Genomic DNA, 14,310 nt, shown 5'->3' with positions numbered 1-14,310 from the left:
GCTCAACATTCAGAAAACGAAGATCATGGCATCCGGTCCCATCACTTCATGGGAAATAGATGGGGAAACAGTGGAAACAGTGTCAGACTTTATTTTTCTGGGCTCCAAAATCACTGCAGATGGTGATTGCAGCCATGAAATTAAAAGACGCTTACTCCTTGGAAGGAAAGTTATGAGCAACCTAGATAGCATATTCAAAAGCAGAGACATTACTTTGCCAACAAAGGTTCATCTAGTCAAGGCTATGGTTTTTCCTGTGGTCATTTATGGATGTGAGAGTTGGACTGTGAAGAAGGCTGAGCGCAGAAGAATTGATGCTTTTGAACTGTGGTGTTGGAGAAGACTCTTGAGGGTCCCTTGGACTGCAAGGACATCCAACCAGTCCATTCTGAAGGAGATCAGCCCTGGGATTTCTTTGGAAGGAATGATGTTAAAGCTGAAACTCCAGTACTCTGGCCACCTCATGAGAAGACTTGACTCATTGGAAAAGACACTGATGCTGGGAGGGATTGGGGGCAAGAGGAGAAGGGGACGACAGAGGATGAGATGGTTGGATGGCATCACTGACTCAATGGACGTGAGTCTGAGTGAACTCCGGGAGTTGGTGATGGACAGGGAGGCCTGGCGTGCTGCGATTCATGGGTTCGCAAAGAGTCGGACACAACTGAGTGACTGAACTGAACTGAACCTGAATTCTGTTTTACATGAAGAGGATTCCTTATCTAATTCACATAAGTGTTCTTTGGGCAGCATTCGTCTGGACAATTATATGCTGATTTCCATTTTAGGAAGATCACTTTTTCGCAAAGTAGAAAACACATTTGAGTAAGATTAGACAGAAAGTATGCTGCTGCTGCTGCTAAGTCTTTTCAGTCGTGTCCGACTCTGTGTGACCCCAGAGACGGCAGCCCACCAGGCTCCACCGTCCCTGGGATTCTCTAGGAAAGAACACTGGAGTGGGTTGCCATTTCCTTCTCCAATGCAGGAAAGTGAAAAGTGAAAGTGAAGTTGCTCAGTCATGTCCGACTCTTAGCGACCCCATGGAATGCAGCCTACCAGGCTCCTCCATCCATGGGATTTTCCAGGCAAGAGTACTGGAGTGGGGTGCCATTGCCTTCTCCAGACAGAAAGTATAGATTCAAGTAAAATATACTTGGCCCAAATGAGGAAGATACAGGCCTTGAGTACATGAGTAATTAGAGAAATTAGACAGATAGAATGCAAGAAATATTTAGATAGTAAATGGATAGAAACCTCAGATTTCTACAAGCAAAAATCCTTACATTTTCAGTTAACATCAAACATCTCCTTGCCTTTCTAATGAAACAAAGACAATCAAAATATTGTATGGAATAACTGAAAGCAGAGATTTTGCATAGGTCATAAATACTGTATTTGTGACACTAAAAATTTCAGGTTTATTCAAAACTTTAATGTTAAAATGAAAAGAAAGATTGTTGCTAATCCAAGTACAGAGTATGTACAATCCAAATCCATAGTTGTGAAGTTTCCATTATTCACAGGAGCATCCCAAAATGAAGGACCTGACAAAACTGTTAAGGAGAAAAACTGCACTGGACCAAATGACAAGGAGGACAATGCAAGACTATTGCCATAGGAGAGAGAGAGACTGAACCCAACTTTCCTGAAACAAAAGCTAGGAGGATCTGCCGGATGACGGAATGAAACAGTACTGGAGGAATCTGAGGAAGGAGGAGGAGTGTGCCCAAAGTGCTTGGTTCATTTGTGTCTGCTGCTTGTGATTTATGGAAGGTAGGCTCCTACCCTTGCTCAGAGACAGGAGACAGAAGCCTATCTTTCTTGATGACTGCATTACAAAAAGATAGATCCCAAGTCCCAAAGAAATATATTCCTAGGTTGCAGGAGGCTTACACCTCCAAAGAGCAGAAAAAGAATTTACAACTGCAACTTTTCTACAGTAAAGGTTCTAAGAAAAGGGAGCTTATAGTCAGAGGTCATGAGAGGAACAATAAAAGAAAAGTGAAAGTGAAAGTCGCTCATTCGTGTCTGACTCTTTGCCACCCCATTGACTATAGTTCATGGAATTCTCCAGGCCAGAATACTGGAGTGGGTAGCCTTTCCCTTCTCCAGGAGATTTTCCCTACCCAGGGATCAAACCCAGGTCTCCCTCATTGCAGGCGGACTCTTTACCAGCTAAGCCGCAAGGGAAGCCCAAGAGTTCTAGAGTGGATAGGCCATCTCTGTCAAAACACTCAAACAATAGAGGCTAAAAGCAAAATAAGATGCCTGGAAAAAGACCTTATGAATATAAATATGTTAACTTGTCAATTTTGTGTTTAGCTGTATTAGTAAAACAGCATAAGGTAAATAAAAAACACACTCCTTTTATAGTATAGTAATGAGAAAGATGAATGCCAATGGGGGAAAAAATAATCTCCTGATTTTCAATTTACAAATTTTGCAGCTACTAATTCACCTTGAAAGACTTCAAACTGAAGCAAGCTTCAGAAGTATGCAAAGCCTGGCACTCTGTGCAAATAAGGAGACAATTTTTCTCTGTGTCCCTGAGGCAGAAATAGTTACTTGACATAATCTTTTCTAATTATTGGAGTGGATTTTCTCAAGCTAATCATATGCATTCTGTCTCAGCTCTAAAGGAGCATAAATAATTTGGATAGTGAGACTGTCACAAGGAAGCAAATAAACCAACTAGACAAAGGTAGTTAGCCTTATGTGAGGGAATTCTCTATTGCTATCAAAATTAGTGAAAGTGCAACTTCAACTAATAGCTGACTTTAGGATTTTGTACCTCAGACAATATTAATACTTTAGAGTTGTATATTTATTTTCCAAGATAGTTGTTATGGTTTGAATTGTGCCCCCTCAAAAACAAAAAATATATATATATATATGATGCAGTCCTAAACCCCAGTACCTCAAAACATGACCTTCTTTGGAGATAAGAATCTTCATGCAGATCTTTGTGACACTTTAGACTGTAGCCCGCCAGGCTCCTCAGTCCATGGGATTCTCCAGGCAGGAATACTGGTGTGGGTTGTATGCCCTCATCCAGGGGATCTTCCCGACCCAGCAACTGAACCTGCGTCTCTCGTGTCTCCTGCATTGCAGGCAGATTTTTTATCCACTGAGCCATCGGGGAAGCCGTTTACAGAGGTAATCAAGTTAAAATGAGGTCATTATGATGGGCCCTAACCCAATGTGGTTGGTGAGGGAAATTTGAACACAGATGGAAACAGGCATAGAGGGAAGACAGCCATCTGCAAGACAAGGAGAGCCGTCCAGAATAGATAATTTCCTCAGAATAAACTGCCTGCAGGAGGAACCAACCCTGCTAATAACTTGATCTCAGACTTCGAGGCTTCAGAACCTCTAAACAATAAACGTCTGTTGTTTCAGCCAGTCAGTGTACAGTGCTTTTTTAATGGCAGCACTAACAAACTAATACAAGGGATTGGATTTTTTTTTTTTTAATTTGGGGGTTACTATCTTCTTACTCAACTGTAGTTTGTTTTGTTTTTTTTTTAAGTGTTATCTTTCTCACTTTTGTTAACCGTCTTGCCATGTTTCAATGCCCACTTCGTTTGATTCATTCAGTTCTCTTTTCAAAGCAATTTTATTTGAATTTGGCTTCTAAATATGAACATGTGATGATTCTTAAATCTTTGCATAAATAAATTTTTACTAAATCCAACTGGCCTACTGAGTCAGAATCTCAAGTCCTTTTTAATTAGTTCAATAAGAACTTAGTAACATACACACACACTCACACACACAGAAGTCACTCAGTCGTGTCCGACTCTTTGCGACCCCATGGACTGTAGCCCACCAGGCTCCTCGGTCCATGGGACTCTCCAGGCATGAACACTGGAGTGGGCTGCCGTTTCCTTCTCCACACACATGCCTCTAAATCTTTGGTGAATAATAAATACACCCAAGTCCATACAAAATAACTAACTTTTCTATTATATGAAAAGCCTAACATAATTCCTCTTCCAAATGTGAAAACTATTGTCCTGGAGATTCATATTTGGACATGTTTATTTCAAGAACCAATGTAAGCTTAGGTATAAAGTGTCTTCACTTAGTTTATCATGAATATATACAAATTTTAATTCAACCAACTAGTACTGGATTATACTAGTCAGCTACTAAGAAGAAATTTTTAATAAAGAAAATGCCAGGTATATAAATTGTTAATATTCAAGGTCTCAATGCTATATTTCTCCTATAAATGATAGTGCCTTCAGGATTATCTTACGTCCTAATATTCTTGATGGATTCAAAGGATACTATATAAAACTAAATTTTGAAAGCTTTACATAGATGAAAGCCAATCATAAATAATGCATTTTTGCATTTAGATAAGGTATTGTTTGCTTATTTTAAGGTTTTGTTTTTTTTTAAATGAAGCTATTCTGTTTTGGAGAAGGAAATGGCAACCCACTCCAGTATTCTTGCCTGGAGAATCCCATGGACAGAGGAGCCTGGCAGACTACAGTCTGTGGAACAGAGAAGGGCTCTTGTCTTGCCTTTGGAGCCTTAGCTCCTGATGTCTCCTCTCCTGGAATGCTCTTCCCTAGAAAGTCTCTTTGTTCAATCTCTCATCTCCTTCAAGTCTTTTCTCAAATCTCTTCCTCATAAGAAGAAACCTAACTGCAAGTTCAATATAGCAAACTGTTCCTCTCCCCTGATATTTGAGCTCTCCCTTATATGCTCTAATTTTTCCTCTTAAAGTAGCATTTGCCACATTTTAAAATATTGTAGGCTTTTATAATGTATTATTTCTATTTTCATCACCCTTGTGTGTGTGTGTTTAGTCGGTCAGTCATGTCCGATATTTTGGGATCTCATGGACTGCAGAGCTCTGGACTCCTCTGTCCATGGGATTCTCCAGGCAAGAATACTGGAGTGGGTTGCCATCCCCTCTTCCAGGTGATCTTCCTGACCCAGGGGATGAAACCAGGTCTCCTGCATTGCAGACAGATTCTTAACGTCTGAGTCACCAGGGAAGCCTTCATCACCCTTAAACCCTAATAAACTCTTTGAGTGTAGTGATCTCTTTCTGTTTCTTCCTGTATCCTTTGTTTTAGGAATACTGTCTGAGGCATAGTTCACACTCACTAAATATTGTGAATGACTATATAAATGACCAGATACAGAGAAAAGGGCTTGCTACTCCTTATTCCTTTTGGATAAGCAAACAAACAAATCAACCCCCTTTGGAGTCTTTGAGGAAGGAGAAGTCTGCACCTACCTGCCTGCTGTGGATCTAAAGAGAAGCTGCTCTAGTGAGCTGAATATACAGAAGAGGAACTGGATTTCCTTCTCACTGGCTGAAACTCCAAAAGAGAAGCTGCTTTGCTTTCCACCATATGTTGGTTTGCTGCTACAGGAGATCTGCCAGCAGTTTGAATTTAGTGACTTCTAAGGAATCACAATATTATGACAAATGTAAAACACACCTCATTTAAAGGCACTCAGTTACCTAAGAGAGGAAGACTAAATTGAATACCTAGTATGGCCAGCTTCTACTGAAAGGGAGCTGAAGAAAAGACAGAAAAGAATGTTACTAAGGAAAACAAAACAAGTAGACAGAACCAAAACTCTTTCAGAAAATAACAAAGGAGGGAAGATATCCTTCTCACTTTCTAAAGCCAGCATTATTACCTCTATATCAAAGCCAGCAAAATAAATTACATAAAAAGTAAGCTCCAGATGGATATCCCTCATGAACATAGGTAGAAAATTTCACAACCAAATGTTGGAAAATTAAATGTAACAGTATATTAAAAATACTATGCAACATGAGCAAATCAGATGTATCTCAGGAAACAAGTTAATATACCATTAAAAGAGCAATGAATATAATTCTCTACATTTTCAGACTGGGAAAGAAGAAAACACACTGATTTCAATAACTGTAAAAAAGCATTTACTAAAACCCAACTACTATTCCATCTCTCACCAGTCTAATAACAGAAGGAACATTCCCATACTAATCACAAATATCTACAGAAACCCAATGCTAACATTGTATTTAATGTTGAAACACTGAATGCTTACCTAAAACTTCAGGAATAAGGCAGGGACATCTGCTCTCACCACCTGTATTCACTTTAATAATAGAGGTCTTCGATCCTGCACTAAGGAAAAAAGAGGAAGGGGAAGAAAAATCATAAATATCAGAAAGGAAAAAATAAAACAGTCTTAATTCAGAGATAATATGATCTTTACATGAAGTAAGTTATAAGGGACGTGCAAAAAAAGATACAAAGTAATAAGTAAATTTATGGACATCAAATATTCAAGGTCAGTATGCAAAATTAATTTACTTCTAAATGTCAACAATCAAACTGGGGATTGAAAATAAAAATACTATTTTACTAATTATATCAAAAGTGTATACTACTTAACGGTACCTTAGCAAAAAACTACAGAATATTGTTGAAAGACATTTTAAAAGATGAAAATGAGGATATAGTATATCACAGGATAAGAAGAATAAATTAAAATAGGAATTCTCCCCAGATTGATATACAGAATTATCACAAACCCTTTCAAAATTATCGCAGGCTTCTGTGCAGAAATTCACATGCTGATTCTAAAATGTATATGGAAAAATGAATAACCCAGAGTAATCAAAATAATATTGAAATAAACAGCAGCACTATACTCTCCAAATTCAAAATTATTATAAAGCTATTACAATCAAGAATTGTGGTTCTATCAAGGAAAGAAACACATAGATCAAAGAAACAGAACTGAGAATCTAGAAAATAATTCTTACATTCATGGTAAATTCAGTTTTAACAAAGGTGCCCCCAAAACCCAGTGAATAAGAGAGAATCTTTTCAACAAATGGTACTCACACCATTGTATAACCACATATGAAAAGATATATCTAGCCTCTTAACTGACAATATACATAAAGATTAACTCAAATTGGATCATAGACAAACATAAGAATTAAGTCTATTACAAAAACTGGGTAAAATATGTAAAAAGAAACTTCAACAGAGAAAAAGCATATATTTATACTTGGCAAATAAGCACATGAAATTATGCTCCACATCATTTAAATATCATTAGAGAAAGGAAAATTAAAACCACAATGAAATACTAATATAAACAATTTAGAATGGTTAAAATTAAAAAGAAAAAAAAGACCAAGTTTCAGAAAGAATGTGTAGCAAGTGGAACTCTTATAAACTGCTGGCAGGAATGCAAACTGGCATGGCCATATTGGAAAGCTGTTTGGCAGTATCTTATAAAGATAAACATGCATTCAACATACGACTCAGCTATTTCACTCCCAGAAGAAATAAAAACATCTGTCTACACAAAAAAGTTATATTTGAATGGTCTTAGAAGCTTTATTCACAATAGGATAAAGCTGAAAAAAAATCCCAAGGCCTATGAACTGGCGAATGGGTAAACAGCTGATAGACCCATACAATAGAATAAGCAATCAAAAGTAACAAACAATATATTCACATAAATACATGATTTTTTGCATAGATGAATTTTTTTTAAAGATTTTTTTCTTAATGTGGACCATTTTCAGTCTTTATTGAATTTGCTACAATATTGCTTCTGCTGTTTATGTTCTGGGTCTTGGGCCATGAGGCATATGGGATGTTAGCTCCCACCCAGACCAGGGATCTAACCTGCACCTTTAAATTGAAAGATCACGGGCTTAACCACTGGATCTCCAGGGAAGTCCCTTGCATACATGAATTTTATTTTTTTTTAATTTTATTTTTTAACTTTACAATATTGTATTGGTTTTGCCATATATCAACATGAATCTGCCGCAGGTATACACGTGTTCCCCATCCTGAACCCTCCTCCCTCCTCCCTCCCTGTACTATCCCTCTGGGTTGTCCCAGTGCACCAGCCCCAAGCATCCAGTATCGTGCATTGAACCTGGACTGGCATCTCGTTTCATATATGATATTATACATGTTTCAACGCCATTCTCCCAAATCATCTGACCTCTCCCTCTCCCACAGAGTCCAAAAGACTGTTCTATACATCAATGTCTCTTTTGCTGTCTCCTATACAGGGTTATTGTTACCATCTTTCTAAATTCCATATATATGTGTTAGTATACTGTATTGGTGTTTATCTTTCTGGCCTACTTCACTCTGTACAATCAGCTCCAGTTTCATCCACCTCAGAACTGATTCAAATGTATTCTTTTTAATGGCTGAGTAATACTCCATTGTGTATATGTACCACAGCTTTCTTATCCATTCGTCTGCTGATGGGCATCTAGGTTGCTTCCATGTCCTGGCTATTATAAACAGCGCTGCGATGAACATTGGGGTACATGTGTCTCTTTCCATTCTGGTTTCCTCAGTGTGTATGCCCAGCAGTGGGATTGCTGGGTCATAAGGCAGTTCTATTTCCAGTTTTTTAAGGAATCTCCACACTGTTCTCCATAGTGGCTGTACTAGTTTGCATTCCCACCAACAATGTAAGAGGGTTCCCTTTTCTCCACACCCTCTCCAGCACTTATAGCTTGTAGACTTTTGGATCGCAGCCATAGATGAATTGTTAAAGCATTATGCTAAGTGAAAGGGTTTCCCTGGTGGCTCAGCGGTAACAAACCAACCTGCAATGCAAGAGACTCAGGTTTTGTTAGGGGGAGCACACTGACTGAAACTGCCCACCCTGGCCAGGCACCACAGTAACCATTTGCATGAGTTGTTTTACGACAGGAGGTCCTGGTAAAGAACACGGAACTAATAAGCCACCACCAACCAGAAGATTTCAGGAAAGGTCAAAAGGAAACACCACATGTCTGGCCACCTCCCAGAATCCTTCTCGCTGGCATCCATCTTGGCTGAACAAGGTATGCACCACCAGGAAGGACTCTGAGTCAGAATGACTGGCTAAAGACAACCAGAAACTAATCCCATCACCATAAAACCCAAAACTGCCAGCCACATGGCAGAGCAGTTCTCCTGGGTTCCCTTACCCTACTGCTCTCTGCCCATGTGCCCTTTCCCAATAAAATCTCTTGCTTTGTCAGCACCGGTATCTCCTCAGACAATTCATCTCTGAGTGTTAGACAAGAGCCCAGTTTCAGGCCCCAGAAGGGGTTCCCCTTCCTGCAACAGTTCAATCCCTGGGTCAGGAAGATCCCCTGAAGGAGGACATGGCAACCATTCCAATATTCTTGCCTCAAGAATCCCATGGACAGAGGAGCCTGGCAGACTATAGTCTACAGAGGCACAAAGAGTCAGGCACGACTGAAGAGACCAAGCACACGTGCTAAGTGAAAGGTCAGAATCACCAAAAATAGATACTGCATGATACTGTATGATTCCACTTTATATAAAATTCTAGAAAAGGCAAAATTTTAAGGACAGTAAGGTCAGTGGCTGACTGTTCCATGGAAGAAAGAGAGGGTAAGAACTGCAAATGGGTACATAGAAATGGGTGATTCTAATATTCTCAGGCTTTCACCAATTTTTTAATTATATTGTGTTTAAATTATATCTCATAGTGAAAAAGTTTGAAAAATGCAAATTCACATTACACAAACTTGTCTTTATCTGAACTTGGAACTGTATTCCTGTATTAAGGAACTGTATTCTAGACAGCTATCTTCTGAAAGACCAGGAGAGCAAGAGCACTGACAACAGAGAGAAGAGCAACAACTCTGCGCTGTCTTTGCCACTGGACTCTGTATTTATAAAGCCTTCACCTTTAAGGGTTTCGCATCTCTGGCAGCCTTTGCTTCCCACTCAAACCCAATCACCAAAACAAACAAACAAGCAAACAAAAAACAAATTTCATAGTTTTATGTTAAAGAAGTTTGTAGAATCTTCCACAGAGGAAATCATATTTTCTTTCCTGGTACTCCTATGAAACTTCATACGCCTCTAACTTAAAATTTTTCAAATTTGATGTGTACCACTACATTTTATTTACATTTATCTACTCTATTGGACTGTTCCTTGTTATGAAACCTATGTTGGGTAAATAGTTTTTGTGGTCTTACAGTGCTTTGGTCAAGTGGCACAGATCTGGTAAAGCATATTTCAGTGTTTTTGTGTGTGATTAGTCCAATTGTCTTCATGAACTTCTTTCCAGGGTCCAAGCTATTAGTTATAACCATTTTTTCTTACAAGCTAATATTTCTTATTAAAGTCTAAGAACTTAATGCTATTTTGAACATTAATTTCTGTTTATATTAAATATACTTTTATATTAAAATGTATTTTAATTTTTATATTGAACAGTTATTTCTGTTTCTATTAAATTCAAATTCTATTATAGATTAGAAAAGAGAAACGTGTATATGTGTATGTGTCCCTTTTATAAATTATACCATATACCTCCCAGATTATCAGTTACTTGAATATTTATTACAAGGTATCCATTTAATATGAAAAAAATTATAATAAATGCATTTCAGTAATTTTTTTCTTTCATCTTTTCCTCTTCTCTCTAGCTTCTTTTTTTCCTAAAGAAAGAAGATTATATACTGGGGACATAACACTTACAAAATTCATAAGCACTGGAACAATATACATATAAATTTTAAAAACAACTATTTAAAGATTTGCAGTGATTGAATCTTTTCTTTCACATCACTATTTTTCACTATTCCTATTTGCTGTTTGAAGTGGTAACTATTAATCAGTGATAATTCAACTTGTATATTCAGATAATATAATTTTTATACTAATTGAAAAAAATTAGAGTTGAAAATATGTTAAGAAGTTCTACTACTATATAATCAAATTAGTAGTTTTGAAAATATAATAACATTTCCAACTACAAGTATAAATTATACTTGAAAATTTACAAAGAATGTCACCCAGAAATAAATAATAAACAATGCATCTTTGTGACTTATAAAGAACATATTCTATTCACACATCCCTCAGATTTTAATATTTGGCAAACACACATTTTTAGGTTTCCCTTAAATAAAAAGGACAAATAGTTGATATTAATGAAAAATGCCCTTCTCAGAAAGTGTACAGCAGTTTTAGCCCATTTTGAATGAAAGGAAAAACTTTATTCAAAAATAAATACCTAAATCCAAACTAACAACATTCATTTGTTCACGTTGGTAATCTGCCACTTTAGTTATCAGAAAATGAAGTGAGTCATTTATAATCTTGCATTTATAATGTTAATCCAGTGAATACGTTTGATCTCACAGATCAGAAATTCAGCTTTGACATCTCTCATTTTTCTTGTATCTATTTTGGTACTATTTATGTGTATACTATTAAGAGTTTTCATGTGAAATGTGCATTTGATTCTTGTTTATGAAAACAGTAAAAAAATTATAATTAATAAAGATTAAAAATTTGAGTTAAATTCTTTATCTTAAAATACCGTTCTGGAATTTTATGGAAGATCATAGCCACAGACAGGCATTGAGAAAAACATCAAGTAAGCCATTGATAATCATCAGTTCATCTCATATAGGTCATCACAGGATCAGTATGCTGAATGTGTACCCTCTATTTCATAGAGAAATCTATGTATAAAAGGGACTTTATACAATAAAAGTTCCCAGGGAAGGGAAAAAAAAAGGAATGAGTAGAAATCATATACTCAAAAGCATTTCTTACTAATGATTAGCACATTTAGCATACTTAATGATGTTCAAACAATGCTAAATATATTTATATTGCTCAAGAAAAGAGCTATTTTTAACCAACTGAATAAAACTCATTTTGAAATTGACACTTCACAATTCTTCTTGATCTCAAGGGAACCTCAGTTCCTGTTATCTCTCTGTACGACAATGGAGCAATTAACACATATCCCAGCAGCTTAGCTTCTGTTTGACTGTGGTTATTTTTAAGCTGTCAAGGGACTGAAACCATACTCTAATAAGACAGACCATGACATGATGAGACAGTCTCTCTAAAAGCATGGTATAGTCACAGTTCAACTGGTTTAAACTGAGAGGCAGTTCTCCAAATGTATTTACCCTAGTTAATGCCTAGCAAGATTTAGTTATCTATTCTGTTCTACATTATTTTGCCTTGGAGATTTAGCAGATTTAAGGAAATGAAAGATGCTTCAAAAGTGACTAGAATAAACTGGAATAAATCTTTAGCCTTAAGAACTCGGCCGTTAGCATAAAGACAATGTAGTTCAAACCCCCTTTTTTTCCCACAGATAAACAGAATTCTAACTTAGTATGTTATCTGTCTATTCAGCTATCTAATATATCTATCTCATCTACCTGTATACTATCTGCCTATCTAGTTATCAACTGCTGCATAAAAACCTACTCTAAAAGTTAGTAGTTTAACAAGTATTTTGTATCACATTGATTTGTGGGTCAGAAAAAGCAGCAGGGCTCATTCTGGCATTTCCTCTATTACACTTGGAACTGACTGGATCACCCAGTGGTGTCAGGCTGGTCCCCAAGCTGTTCTGAAGAATCTAAGATGGCCCCAAGCATATCCCTGATAACATGGCTGGAAGATTGGAAAGCGAGAGACTGCTGTAGGTCCCTTCTTTATATAATCTCAAGGACTCCTCTTGGATTTTCTCCAGTAGGGTAGTTAGATTTAATATACGGAGGCTCATAATATGTATGGGCTTCCCTTGTAGCTCAGTCAGTAAAGAATCTGCCTGTAATAGAGGAGACTTGGGTTTGATTCCTGGGTCGGGAAGATCCCCTGGAGAAGGAAGTGTCAACCCACTCCAGTAGCCTTGCATTGAGAATACCAGGGACAGAGGCAGGCTACAGTTCATGGGGTCATAAGAGTTGAACACAACTGAGCAGTTAAACCACCACCATAACATGTATGTCCAGAGATAAAGACGGGAATTACTGGTACGTTTAAAGACTAGACTCAGACTTAAAATTATATGCTTTACTCTGTATGCCAGCCTGGATTCAAGAGATGGGGAAACAGACCTCATCACTCATTAAGGACTTTTGCCATTTTAAATATGACATAGTTCTCTCTCCAGCCACTAATAATTTCTACTTCTTCCACATGCAAAATACACTCAGCTCTTTCCAAGATGTCCCAAAGTCTTATCCTATTTCAACACCAACTTCGTGCTCAATATCTTATTATCTAAATTAGGTCTAGGTGTGAACAACATGCCCTGTGTAAAATTCCTCTTAATCCAAAGATCTGTGAATTAAAGAAATGTTATATGCTTCCCTCCATACATACCCATAACAGAATGAAAAGTTTCTTCTTTTGTAAATCTATGACAGGCCACTAGAACCCAGTTGAAGTGAAGTCGCTCAGTTGTGTCCGCCTCTTTGCAACCCCATGGATAGTAGCCTGCACCAAGCTCCTCTGTCTGTGGGATTTTCAAGGCAAGAGTCCATGGGATTTTCAAGGCAAGAGTACTGGCGTGGGTTGCCATTTCCTTCTCCAGGGAATCTTCCCAACCCAGGGATCAAACCCGGGTCTCTCACATTGTAGACAGACGCTTTACAGTCTGAGCCACCCAGTTGGCCCTGTGCCAATTATACCTGGAAAGCTCCTTAGTTTAAGCCAGTAGGTGTATTTCCAATCTTCCCCACTACTGTCAGTGACAGTGTTGCTGAACTTTCCACTGGTAAATAACAAAGGACTACTTTTAATTCAAATACACTTTTCCTACTGTCCTTCAAACCCACATCCACTTTCAAGTTTCACTATCAGTCTCCTTGACGTCCAGGGTTTACCCACTATTGGCCCAAAGACAGTGTCACATGTTTCAGGGTATTTTTTATGGCAGCATCCCACTTCCAGGTAACAAATTCAGTTCCAGTTATCTACATCATAGACTGCTACATTAGTGGCTTTAAACAAAAAAAAATATATATATATATTTTTTTTAATATCTCATGATTTTGTGGGTCAGCAAAAGCTAGTCTGAGCAGAAATGGAATCTTGAAAAGGATTTCTACTGAATAAATTGCTAGTATGACTAGCAATTCCAACCTGTTTAAACAATAATGTTCAGACAGTGTGAAAAACAAACAAACAAACAAAACCAAAACACATTCTCTAAGAAAAAAGCTATATGTAAGCAATAGTACAAGCCACCTCACTGGCTAGGCGATTCTGCTTCATACTCCATTCAATGAGATTCAGTTTAGTTCAGTTCAGTTCAGTTGCTCAGTCGTGTCCGACTCTTTGTGACCCCATGAATCACAGCACGCCAGGCCTCCCTGTCCATTACCATCTCCCAGAGTTCAATCAAACTCACGTCCATCGAATCAGTGATGCCATCCAGCCATCTCCTGTCTGTCGTCCCCTTCTCCTCCTGCCCCCAATCCCTCCCAGCATCAGAGTCTTTTCCAGTGAG

Source organism: Bison bison, unplaced genomic scaffold (genome assembly GCF_000754665.1).
Source record: "Bison bison bison isolate TAMUID 2011002044 unplaced genomic scaffold, Bison_UMD1.0 scf7180017864525, whole genome shotgun sequence".
Taxonomy (NCBI): domain Eukaryota; kingdom Metazoa; phylum Chordata; class Mammalia; order Artiodactyla; family Bovidae; genus Bison; species Bison bison.
Note: the sequence above shows the minus strand (reverse complement) of the source record.